An 11,137-nucleotide genomic window follows, 5' to 3' on the forward strand; every position below is an offset into this window, starting at 1 on the left:
GCCTGCCTTGCGCTTTCCATACCCGAGTCTGGGTGGTTAGTGGTGTCCGTTAGTGCGGCATCGCTCGCACTCTTGTGCACATAGATTTCTTAAGGTTCTCTACACACCCAGTTGCGGTGTTACGCCAGCAAGGGTCTAATCGGGCTCCAATCCCTTCTGGGGTTAAGTCCGCTGACCACTTGCTCGCGCACTAGTGCGGTACTGCGGTCCTGTGAATTAACAGGATCGCTTTCTTCACGCTGGGTGAGGTTTAACCCACGCGTGTATACTTTAGTGTACCGCCATATGGTCTGCAAATTGCTAGCAGCAGGTTCTCACCTGCACGGTGGACCCCGGACTGCGAACGCACCTTTATCATCTGTCTTGGTGCGTTCCGCCAGTCCTAACACCCGCTGAACAGACGGGAGGACAGCTGTGCTTGTAGTACCGTCTATAGCACATGAAAGTAGCTCCTGTTCTTCCTATCTCCTCCTCATTGGCTACCAATCCACGTTGGGAAGCCATGAGGCTGAGCTGAGTGTAATCCCCCTGTATGGAACCTTGGCCCAAGTCCTCGTGCTCTGCCTTTAATTCATCCTCTTGTGACACTTTCCCACCATCATTTTCGTGTGACCGTGGCTGTTCAAATGTTTGGGCATTGCTGCATGCGATCTCATTTGGCTCCACTTCAAGTTGACCGGCCGAGAATCCGAAATCTTGAAATGGAAAACTGAACAGCTTTTTGGAGTGTACAAGTGTGTTATCAGTTGTCTCAGGGCACTCAGCATGGTGGGAGGAAGGAGGATCAGGGTGAGGAATATCCGGTCAACACTCACAGCTACTCAGACTTAACCGTGTGGAAAACATGTTGGTTGTGGTGCTGGCTAAGTGACTGGAAGCGAAGCATTATCCGCTATCCAACCAACAACCGTTTCATACTGCTCTGGCTTCAATAGTGGTGTGCTGCAGTCCCCTAGAAACTGGGACAGAAAGGTCAAGCGAGAAGATGTGGGTCTTTGTTGTGGCCCACTTTCATCTTGAAATGGAGCACTACGGCACTCGTAATGAGTGAGATAGGTGCTCAAGTAGGGTATCCAACCCAAAACAGTCCAAAACCAGAAAAAACTTGGCACTCTGCAGGAAATTTTGGTGTGCAATGAAAATTAGTAATCAATAAACATTTTCATTGCACGCCAAAATTTCCTTCAGAGTGTCAAGTGTGTTTCAGCTTGGCCACGGCCTCGTCCTCTGTATGCGCCATCAGCATCACGTCCACATCCCCGTCCCTTGGCCCTTGTCTTGCCCATTTTAAATGGACTATTGAAGTATTTGAAAAGCTCAAGACAAATGTATTTATTTTGAGCAAAATTATATCTGATCAGTATGCCTGCAAAGCTACAATTATTCCACCACAGATACACCATTTCTCAGCCTTAGATAACAGACAGATATATTTTTCAGTAAATTTTACAAAAAATAAAAAAAATGAATAGAACAAGGCTAGAACACAGAACTCTGCTACGTGTGCCTGCAAAGCTATAATTTGTCCACCACAGATACACCAGCCATCAGATTGAGATAACAGACTGATCTAAATGGGCCTTGATTTTCAACAAGTTAGCTAAAAAATATATATATTTTTGGCGCACTCACATCTGATGCCTGGGGCAAAAAAAAATTAGATTTGCACGCTCTTCGATGACAATAACCTGGCTGCAGTCTGCAGCGTGAACAAGCAAAGAAATGTTGAAATAATACAGTGCCTTCAGGCCTTGCACTGAGGGAGATATGTGCACATAGATTCCCCTGCCTACCTAGCGCTGCAATCTCTGGATCCCCGAATTAGCCCTAAAAAGGACTGTTGGTTTCTCAGTAGTGATGAGCGAGCACTAACATGCTCTGGTGCTCGTTGTTCGGGTCAAGCAGATTGATATACTCGGGTACTCGACCCAAGCAACGAGCCCATTGTAAGTCTAAGGGACACCCGAGTATTTTTACCGTGATCCCCCCGGGGGTCCTTTTAAGGTCTAAAAACGTCTGAAAATGATGGGAACACTGCTCAAATGACACAGGAACATCATGGGGATCGCCCTGAAAGCATTCCTGACTCCTAGTTCACAGCTTTAAACCATTTTTTCCAAGATTCATGCCATTTTTGCCGGTGCCACAAAAAAACACATTAAAATCCAAAACGGGTTTTGCTTGGAAATATGTCAAGGTACATCCTTTGCAGGTTAATGACTTGCCTGTAAGGCCAAATATTTAAACCCAGACCGAAAATTTTCTCCCCCACTTAGGCTTAGTTCAGACGCAGGGTTTTTTAAGCGTTTTTCAACTTTAACATTGTTTTCAACCACTACAAATGCATTCACTGGGAAATGTCATTGTAACATGTAACAACCCTAGCTGGCCATGTGGTGTGTGACACATAAGCAGACCCATCTTGTTTCATTTATGAAGGAGGGACTCTTAGAGTCACAGAGCCTATTTTTACTGGTGCATCAGGTGGCATTAATCTTCTTAAAGGGTAATTATGAAACAGTGGGTCTCCTAAACTGTTGTAGCCTATGCTGTGAGTGGATAGACTGCCAAGAATTACGACGCACCACAATACCCCTGTCATAAGATGTCCAGGGGGACTCCTGAAAACGTGTTGCATTGAATTCAAGGCCTGCCCTGCTACCAATTCATATGCACCCCATTAGGCCATGGAACCCACATACTGGATTGGCCCAGGAAAATCCACTTCACAATATGCATTTTGTTGTCCCGTACTCCTTTGTATTACACATTGGCAGCAAGGCCAGCCCTGCTGCATAGTCAGTCATATGCACTCCATTAGGTCTTGGAACCCACATACTGGATGGGCCCAGGAAAATCCACTTCACAATATGCATTTTGTATTGCCGTACTCCTTTGTTTAAGGCTGGTTTCACATTTGCGGGTTTTTTTTTTGCGTTTTTGCGGTAAAAAAACGCAAAAAAAGCATGCGTTTTTCCCCCTATATTTAACATTAAAAACGCATGCGTTTTTTGCATGCGTTTTGACGCGTTTTTGCAACGCATGCGTTTTTTCTCTGCATGCATTGTGTTGCAGAAATGCAACATATAGTAATTTTTGCAGCTTTTTTTTTGCCGCAAAAAAACGCATGCGTTTTTTCGCGGCAAAAAAACCTATTGATGTCTATGTAAACGCATGTGTTTTTAAGCACATGCGTTTGTTTGCGTTAAAAACGCATGCGTTTTTATTTTTAAAAAAAACAGAAAACACACTGATATGCCACCCCCCACCATAAAGGTGATAAAGGGATCCTAACCCTAACCCTAAAGGGATCCTAACCCTACCCCTAACCCTATAGGGATCCTAACCCTAACCCTAATCCCTTTAGGGTTAGGGTTAGGATCCCTTTAGGGTTAGGGGTAGGGTTAGGATCCCTTTAGGGTTAGGGTTATGATCCCTACCACTAACCCTAACCCTACCCCTAATCCCTTTAGGGTTTAGGGTTAGGATCCCTTTAGTCTTAGGGTTAGGGGTAGGGTTAGGATCCCTTTAGGGTTAGGGTTAGGGTTATGATCCCTACCCCTAACCCTAACTATTTCTGTTTATAGTGGGGGTTTTTTTACTTTATTTTGATGATTGGCAGCTGTCACACATTTCTCAGCATGCGTTTAAAAAACGCAAACGCATGAAAAAACGCATGTAAACGCGTCAAAACGCCGCTTTTTTTCACCACATGCAAAAACGCATGCGTCAAAAAAACGCAGCATTTGCACGCGTTTACATGCGTTTTTTCACCATGCGTTTTTTTTTTTAAACACTTGCGTTTTGAAAACGCAAGTGTGGAACCAGCCTTACACATTGGCAGCAAGGCCAGCCCTGCTGCATAGTCATATGCACCCCATTAGGCCTTGGAACCAACATACTGGAAGGGCCCATGAAAATCCACTCGTATTTTTTAATGGTATGATGGTTCTCTCCTTGCACAATTATTTACAGGAGAATTTGGCAATTTTATTTGCCATGTTTTTAACACTAAGGTTCAGATACAGCTTTAAAAAAAAGGCTAATACTTGCAATACAACACAATTTTATTGCAAACTACAAAATTCAAGGAATAGTATGATTGAATAGTGTGAGTGCGTACACTTTTGTATATGTTAACATACGTTAAGAAGTACATATAAGGATTAAATAAATATAGTGATTACGTATATATGAAGATTAACTACATACAGTATACTTAGATCATCACCAAGAGGCTTTTAAACATTATCCGTCTGGAATATCAGAGAAGCAACACCAAGACAGAGATCCCCCAGGGGTTCTCTGTCTTGGTGTTGCAGAGAACACTATGAAGTAACTCTAGTTTAACCCAGATCTTCAAGTGGCCACTTTTCAAGGTTGGATGAAACTGAGATATTATGGAGTCATTAGGCGAGGGCAATAAACCCCTAGGAAATAAAAGCCACAAGGATTTAGATCAAACCACCACCGGCATAGTTTCAGTAAACCTTAAGTTTTACAATGACAAACAGCAAACATATAGTTACTTAGAACTGTTTGTGAAGTGAATAAACAAACATTTCTCAAGATTGTGTCACTATGAGCATTGTCACATCTGTAAATGTTTTACAAGAAATGCAGCTATGCGATTGTCTGAATGCATTGGGTGTACAGTATTTAAATCTTGGTTACAAATCGCCATTTGTATATTCGTCATTTGTGCTTTTGAGGCAGCCAAAGTTATAGCTCTCAAGGAAAGAACCTAATATAGTGGACAAATCTATATTTTTAATGAACTACTGAGTCAAACTAACAGCATTTCTTTATCAAATTTATATGAAGTGTATTGTGTCCAATGTGAGCAGCCAGGCAACACAAAAAGGAGCTTTTTAAGGGAGCTCTTTAACCCCTTAACGACCGCCGATACGCCTTTTAACGGCAGCAGTTAAGGGTACTTAAACCACAGTGCCGTTAACAGCGCTGTGGAAAAAGTAAATAGCTCCCCCAAGAGTCCGATTTTCTCTGGGGTCTCGGTTGCCGGGGGTAGCCGAGACCCCAGAGAACATGATTCGGGGGGTTTTATACCAACCCCGCTTTTGAGATCGCCGGCAATTAACCGTTTACCGGCGATCGCAAAAAAACCCCCAAAAAAACGCAATTTCCCTTTTAATTTCAATGTCCTCTGATGTGAACGCACATCAGAGGACAGAGAAAAGGGGTCCTGGATAGCCCCCCGATACTCACCTGTCTCCCCCGGTGCTCCTCGTGGCTCCCGATGGGCGCCGCCATCTTTTTCCGGCAAAAAAATGCCGGCCGGCACTGGGATGATCTTTGGGGTCTCGGCTGCCGGGGGTAGCCGAGACCCCAAAGAACATGATCGGGGTCGGTATTACCGACCCCTGTTTTGCGATCGCCGGTAATTAACTGTTTATCGGCGACCGCAAAAAAAAAGAAAAAGCAATGTGTAATTCTCTATCCTCTAATGTGATCGCACATCAGAGGACAGAGAAATAGGGGGATTCGGGGACCCTATTATACTTAACGGTGTCCCTGGGTCCTCCTGCATGCTCTCCTGCCCGCTGACGTCTTCATGGGTTAAGAAAATGGCGGGCGCATGCGCAGTGCGCCCGCCATCTGTCGCCATCTGCCTGCCGGCAGGAGAAGAGCAGTTGGGGCTAATATTAGGGTTAGGGCTAGGGCTAGGGTTAGGGCTAGGGTTAGGGCTAAATTTAGGGCTAGGGTTGGGGATAAATTTAGGGTTAGGGTTCTTTCACACTTACGTCGGTACGGGGCCGTCGCAATGTGTTGGCCCGACATACCGACGCACGTTGTGAAAATTGTGCACAACGTGGGCAGCGGATGTAGTTTTTCAACACATCCGCTGCCCAATCTATGTCCTGGGGAGGAGGGGGCGGAGTTACGGCCACACATGCGCAGTCAGAAATGGTGGACGCGACGTACAAAAAAATGTTACATTGAACTTTTTATGTGCCGACGGTCCGGTCCGCCAAAACACAACTGATCCAGTGGCCATCCGTCGCGATCCGTCGGCAATACAAGTCTATGGGCAAAAAACGCATCCTGCGGGCACATTTGCAGGATCCGTTTTTTGTCCAAAACGACGGATTGCGACGGATGCCTAACGAAGCAAGTGTGAAAGTAGCCTTAGGGCTAGGGTTAGGGTTGGGGCTAAAGTTAGGTCTAGGGTTAGGGTTGGAGCTAAAGTTAGGGCTAGGGTTAAGGTTGGGGCTAAATTTAGGGTTAGGGCTAGGGTTGGGGCTAAATTTAGGGTTAGAGTTAGGGCTAGGGTTGGGGCTAAAGTTAGGGCTAGGTTTGCAGCTAAAGTTAGGGTTAGAGTTGGGATTAGGGTTAGGGTTTGGATTAGGGTTGGTATTAGGGTTACGGTTGGCATTAGGGTTACGCTTGGGATTAGGGTTAGGTTTGGGATTAGGGTTAAGGTTAGGGTTGTGATTAGGGGTGTATTGGGATTAGGGTTAGGTTTGAGGTTAGGGTTGAGATTAGGATTAGGGGCGTGTTGGATTTAGGGTTTTGATTAGGGTTATGGTTAGGGTTGACATTAGGGTTGTTTTGGGGTAAGGGTTGTGATTATCGTTAGGGTTAGTGATTAGGATTATGGATCGGGTTGGGATTAGGGTTAGGGGTGTGTTGGGGTTAGGGTTGGAGCTAGAATTGGGGGGTTTCCACTGTTTAGGTACATCAGGGGGTCTCCAAACACGACAGCCAATTTTGCGCTCAAAAAGTCAAATGGTGCTCCCTCCCTTCTGAGCTCTGCCGTGCGCCCAAACAGTGGGTTACCCGCACATATGGGGCATCAGCGTACTCGGAATAAATTGGACAACAACTTTTGTGGTCCAATTTCTCCTGTTAACCTTGTGAAAATAAAAACTTGGGGGCTACAAAATCTTTTTTGTGGAAAAAAAATATTTTTTATTTTCACGACTCTGCATTATAAACTTCTGTGAAGCACTTGGGCATTCAAAGTTCTCACCACACATCTATATAAGTTCCTTGGGGGGGTCTAGTTTCCAAAACAGGGTCACTTGTGGGGGGTTACTACTGTTTAGGTACATCAGGGGCTCTGCAAACTCAACATAACGCCCACACACCATTCTATCTAAGTCTGCATTCCAAAACGGCGCTCCTTCCCTTCCGAGCTCTGCCGTGCGCCCAAACAGTGGTTTAACCCCACATATGGGGCATCAGCATACTCGGGATAAATTGGACAACAACTTTTGGGGTCCAATTTCTCCTGTTACCCTTGTGAAAATAAAAACTTGGGGGCTACAAAATCTTTTTTGTGGAAAAATTTTTTTTTTTTATTTTCACGACTCTGCATTCTAAACTTCTGTGAAGCACTTGGGCATTCAAAGTTCTCACCACACATCTAGATAATTTCCTTGGGGGGTCTAGTTTCCATAATGGGGTCACTTGTGGAGGGTTTCTACTGTTTAGATACATCAGGGACTCTGCTAACGCAACATAACGCCCGCAGACCATTCTATCAAAGTCTGCATTCCAAAACGGCGCTCCTTCCTTCCGAGCTCTGCCGTGCGCCCAAACAGTGGTTTACCCCCACATATAGGGTACCAGAATACTCAGGACAAATTGGACAACAACTTTTGGGGTCCAATTTCTCTTGTTACCCTTGTGAAAATAAAAACTTGGGGGCTAAAAAATCTTTTTTGTGGAAAAAAATTATTTTTTATTTTCACGACTCTGCATTATAAACTTCTGTGAAGCACTTGGGCATTCAAAGTTCTCACCACACATCTAGATAAGTTCCATGGGGGGTCTAGTTTCCAAAATGGGGTCACTTGTGGGGGGTTTCTACTGTTTAGGCACATCAGGGGCTCTCCAAACGCGACATGGCGTCCGATCTCAATTCCAGCCAATTCTACATTGAAAAAGTAAAATGGCACTCCTTCACTTCCAAGCTCTGCGGTGCGCCCAAACAGTGGTTTACCCGCACATATGGGGTATCGACGTATTCAGGAGAAATCGCACAACAACTTTTGTGGTCTAATTTCTCCTGTTACCCTTGTGAAAATAAGAATTTGTGGGCGAAAAGATCATTTTTGTGTAAACAAATGCGATTTTTTATTTTCACGGCTCTACGTTATAAACTTCTGTGAAGCACTTGGGGGTTCAAAGTGCTCACCACACATCTAGATAAGTTCCTTAAGGGGTCTAGTTTCCAAAATGGTGTGGTGTTTCCACTGTTTAGGCACATCAGGGGCTCTCTAAACGTGACATGGCGTCCGATCTCAATTCCAGCCAATTCTGCATTGAAAAAGTCAAACGGCGCTCCTTCACTTCCAAGTTCTGTGGTGCACCCAAAAAGTGGTTTACCCCCACATTTGGGGTATTGGCGTATTCAGGAGAAATTGCATAACAAAATTTATGGCTACATTTCTGTTTTTACACATCTGAAAATAAATAAAATGGTTCTGAATTAAAATGTTTGCAAAAAAAAGTTAAATGTTCGTTTTTTCCTTCCAAAATTGTTTCAGTTCCTGTGAAGCACGTAAAGGGTTAATAAACTTCTTGAATGTGGTTTTGAGAACCTTGAGGGGTGTAGTTTTTAGAAAGGTGTCACACTACATTATTTTCTATCATATAGACCCCTCAAAATGACTTCAAATGTGATGTGGTCCCTAAAAAAAATGGTGTTGTAAAAATGAGAAATTGCTGGTCAACTTTTAACCCTTATAACTTCCTAACAAAATAAAAAATTTTCTTTACAAATTGTGCTGATGTAAAGTAGACATATGGGAAATGTTATTTATTAACTATTTTTCGTGACATATCTCTCTGATTTAAGGGCATAAAAATACAAAGTTTGAAATTTGCAAAATTTAAAAAATTTGCCATATTTCTGTTTTTTTCATAAATAATCGCAAGTAATATCGAAGAAATGTTACCACTAACATGAAGTACAAGATGTCACGAAAAAACATTCTCAGAATCAGCGGGATCCGTTGAAGCGTTCCAGAGTTATAACCTCATAAAGTGACAGTGGCCAGAATTGTAAAAATTGGCTCGGTCATTGAGTACCAAATTGGCTCTGTCACTAAGGGGTTAAGGTACACAAATGTTATGAAGTCCTTGCCAACAAGGATGTGGTTTCACCAATATGGGGTACCTTTTTTTAAAAAATATACTAGTGCCATCGCAGACCCCTTGCCCAAACTTCACTCGCCTATAACAGTACAAAGCATGGTCACCCTGGTAATCTAGTGGCAGTTAAACAAGAGACATTGCAGGAGACAGAGTTAAGAATTAGGCCCAATGTAGTGGTGTGTGTCTCAAACTTGTAATGCAGTGCATGAGCTGCCAAACAATTCCCCAATAGGGGAACCTTTTTTAAAAATAGACGAGTGCCATCACAGCCCCCTTGCCCAAAATGCAAGAAGTAGGCCCAATGCAATGTAATGCCCAATTCCCCAATGTGGGGTCCTTGCTTTACAAATTAAAATAGTGCCATCACAGCCCCCTTGCCCAAAATGCACTGTACAGAGCACGTTCACTCACCCTGGTGATCTAGTGGCAGGTAAAGCACACAATGCAGGAGACAGTTAAGAAGTAGGCCCAATGTAATGTACCGTAATGCCCAATTCCCCAATGTGGGGTCCTGTTTTTACTAAATAAAATAGTGCCTTCACAGCCCTCGGGCCCAAAATTCACCGACCTATAACAGTATAGAGCACATTCACCCTGGTCATCTAGTGGTTCTGGATGATGAGGATAAGGAGGAGGATAACAACAAACAGACCAAATGTGGAAGCGTATACCCATGTGTGGTTGTGAAGAGGTGCATGAAAATACACCTCCTCAAAAGAGAGAATGTATTTAAGGTTATGTTTCACTGTTTTCACTTGGTGGTGTACAGAAGTCTTTCCCAGTCCAGGCCTTGTTAATTTTTATAAGAGTCAGCCTGTCAGCATTTTCAGTTGACAGGCGGATGCGCTTATCTGTTATAATTCCACCAGCGGCACTAAAAACCCGCTCTGACAGAAGGCTAGCAGCAGGGCAGGCCAGGACCTCCAAGGGCATAGAGAGCCAGTTCATGCCACGTGTCTAGCTTGGATTCCCAATAATTAAAAGGCCCAGAGGAATCACGGAGGACATTTGTACTATCTGCAAGGTACTCCCTCACCATCTTCACAAACATTGCACTTCTTGTGACAGCACCCATTACCTCTGTGACGTCACGATGTGATGGTCTGAGAAAACTGTCCCAGAACTTTGCCATTGTTCCCCTGCCTGAGCTGGATTGTACTTCTGTCTCTCTCGCTTGGACTCCTTGGTTGTACAACAAACTCTGATGTCTGCTGCCAGCAATCTCACATGGGAATTTTTTAAAGTAATTCCGCTTCAAGAGCCCTCTGGTACTGCAACATTTTAGTACACCTCTCTGCCTCTGGCAGAAGAGATTGAAAGTTCTCCTTGTAGCGTGGGTCTAGAAGTGTCACCAACCAGTAATGAGTGTCACCCAAAATTTTTATAATGCGAGGGTCACTTGAAAAGCAGACTGAACTAAACTAAAGTCAGCCATGCATGTCAGACTGCTAACAGGCAAGACTTCCATGTCCTCACCAACAGGATGACTGACCATGCTGTCATCCTCATCTTCCTCCTCCCTGTCCTCACTGAACAGATGGTATGACAGCTGTGTTTGTAGTACAGTCTATAGCGCATGAAAGTAGCTCCTGTTCTTCCTCCTTCTCATTGACTACAATCCACGATGAGAAGACATGAGGCTGGGCTGAGTGTAATCCCCCTGTATGGTTCTTTGCTCCATGTCCTCATGCTCTGCCTGCAATGCATCCTCTTTAATTGTGAGCAGAGAGGTTTTCAGAATGCTGAGAAGCGGGATGTGACGCTAATTATGGCGTTATCGCCGCTCACCATCTTGGTGCAGTCCTCAAAGTTTTGGAGGATAGTACATGTCGCACATCCATGTCCACTCCTGAGGTCTTATGTGTGGAGTCTGAACTGATTATTGATGGCCTTGTTGATGTTGGTAGTCAACAACTGCCCTCTACTGCTCACAATGCCTTTCCAACATAAGCTGCGTAGAGTTCCAGCGTGTGGGGACATCTGTTGTGAATTCAGCTTTTGGGCTCCCTCCGGT

The sequence above is a fragment of the Ranitomeya imitator genome, chromosome 1 (genome assembly GCF_032444005.1).
Source record: "Ranitomeya imitator isolate aRanImi1 chromosome 1, aRanImi1.pri, whole genome shotgun sequence".
Lineage (NCBI taxonomy): Eukaryota > Metazoa > Chordata > Amphibia > Anura > Dendrobatidae > Ranitomeya > Ranitomeya imitator.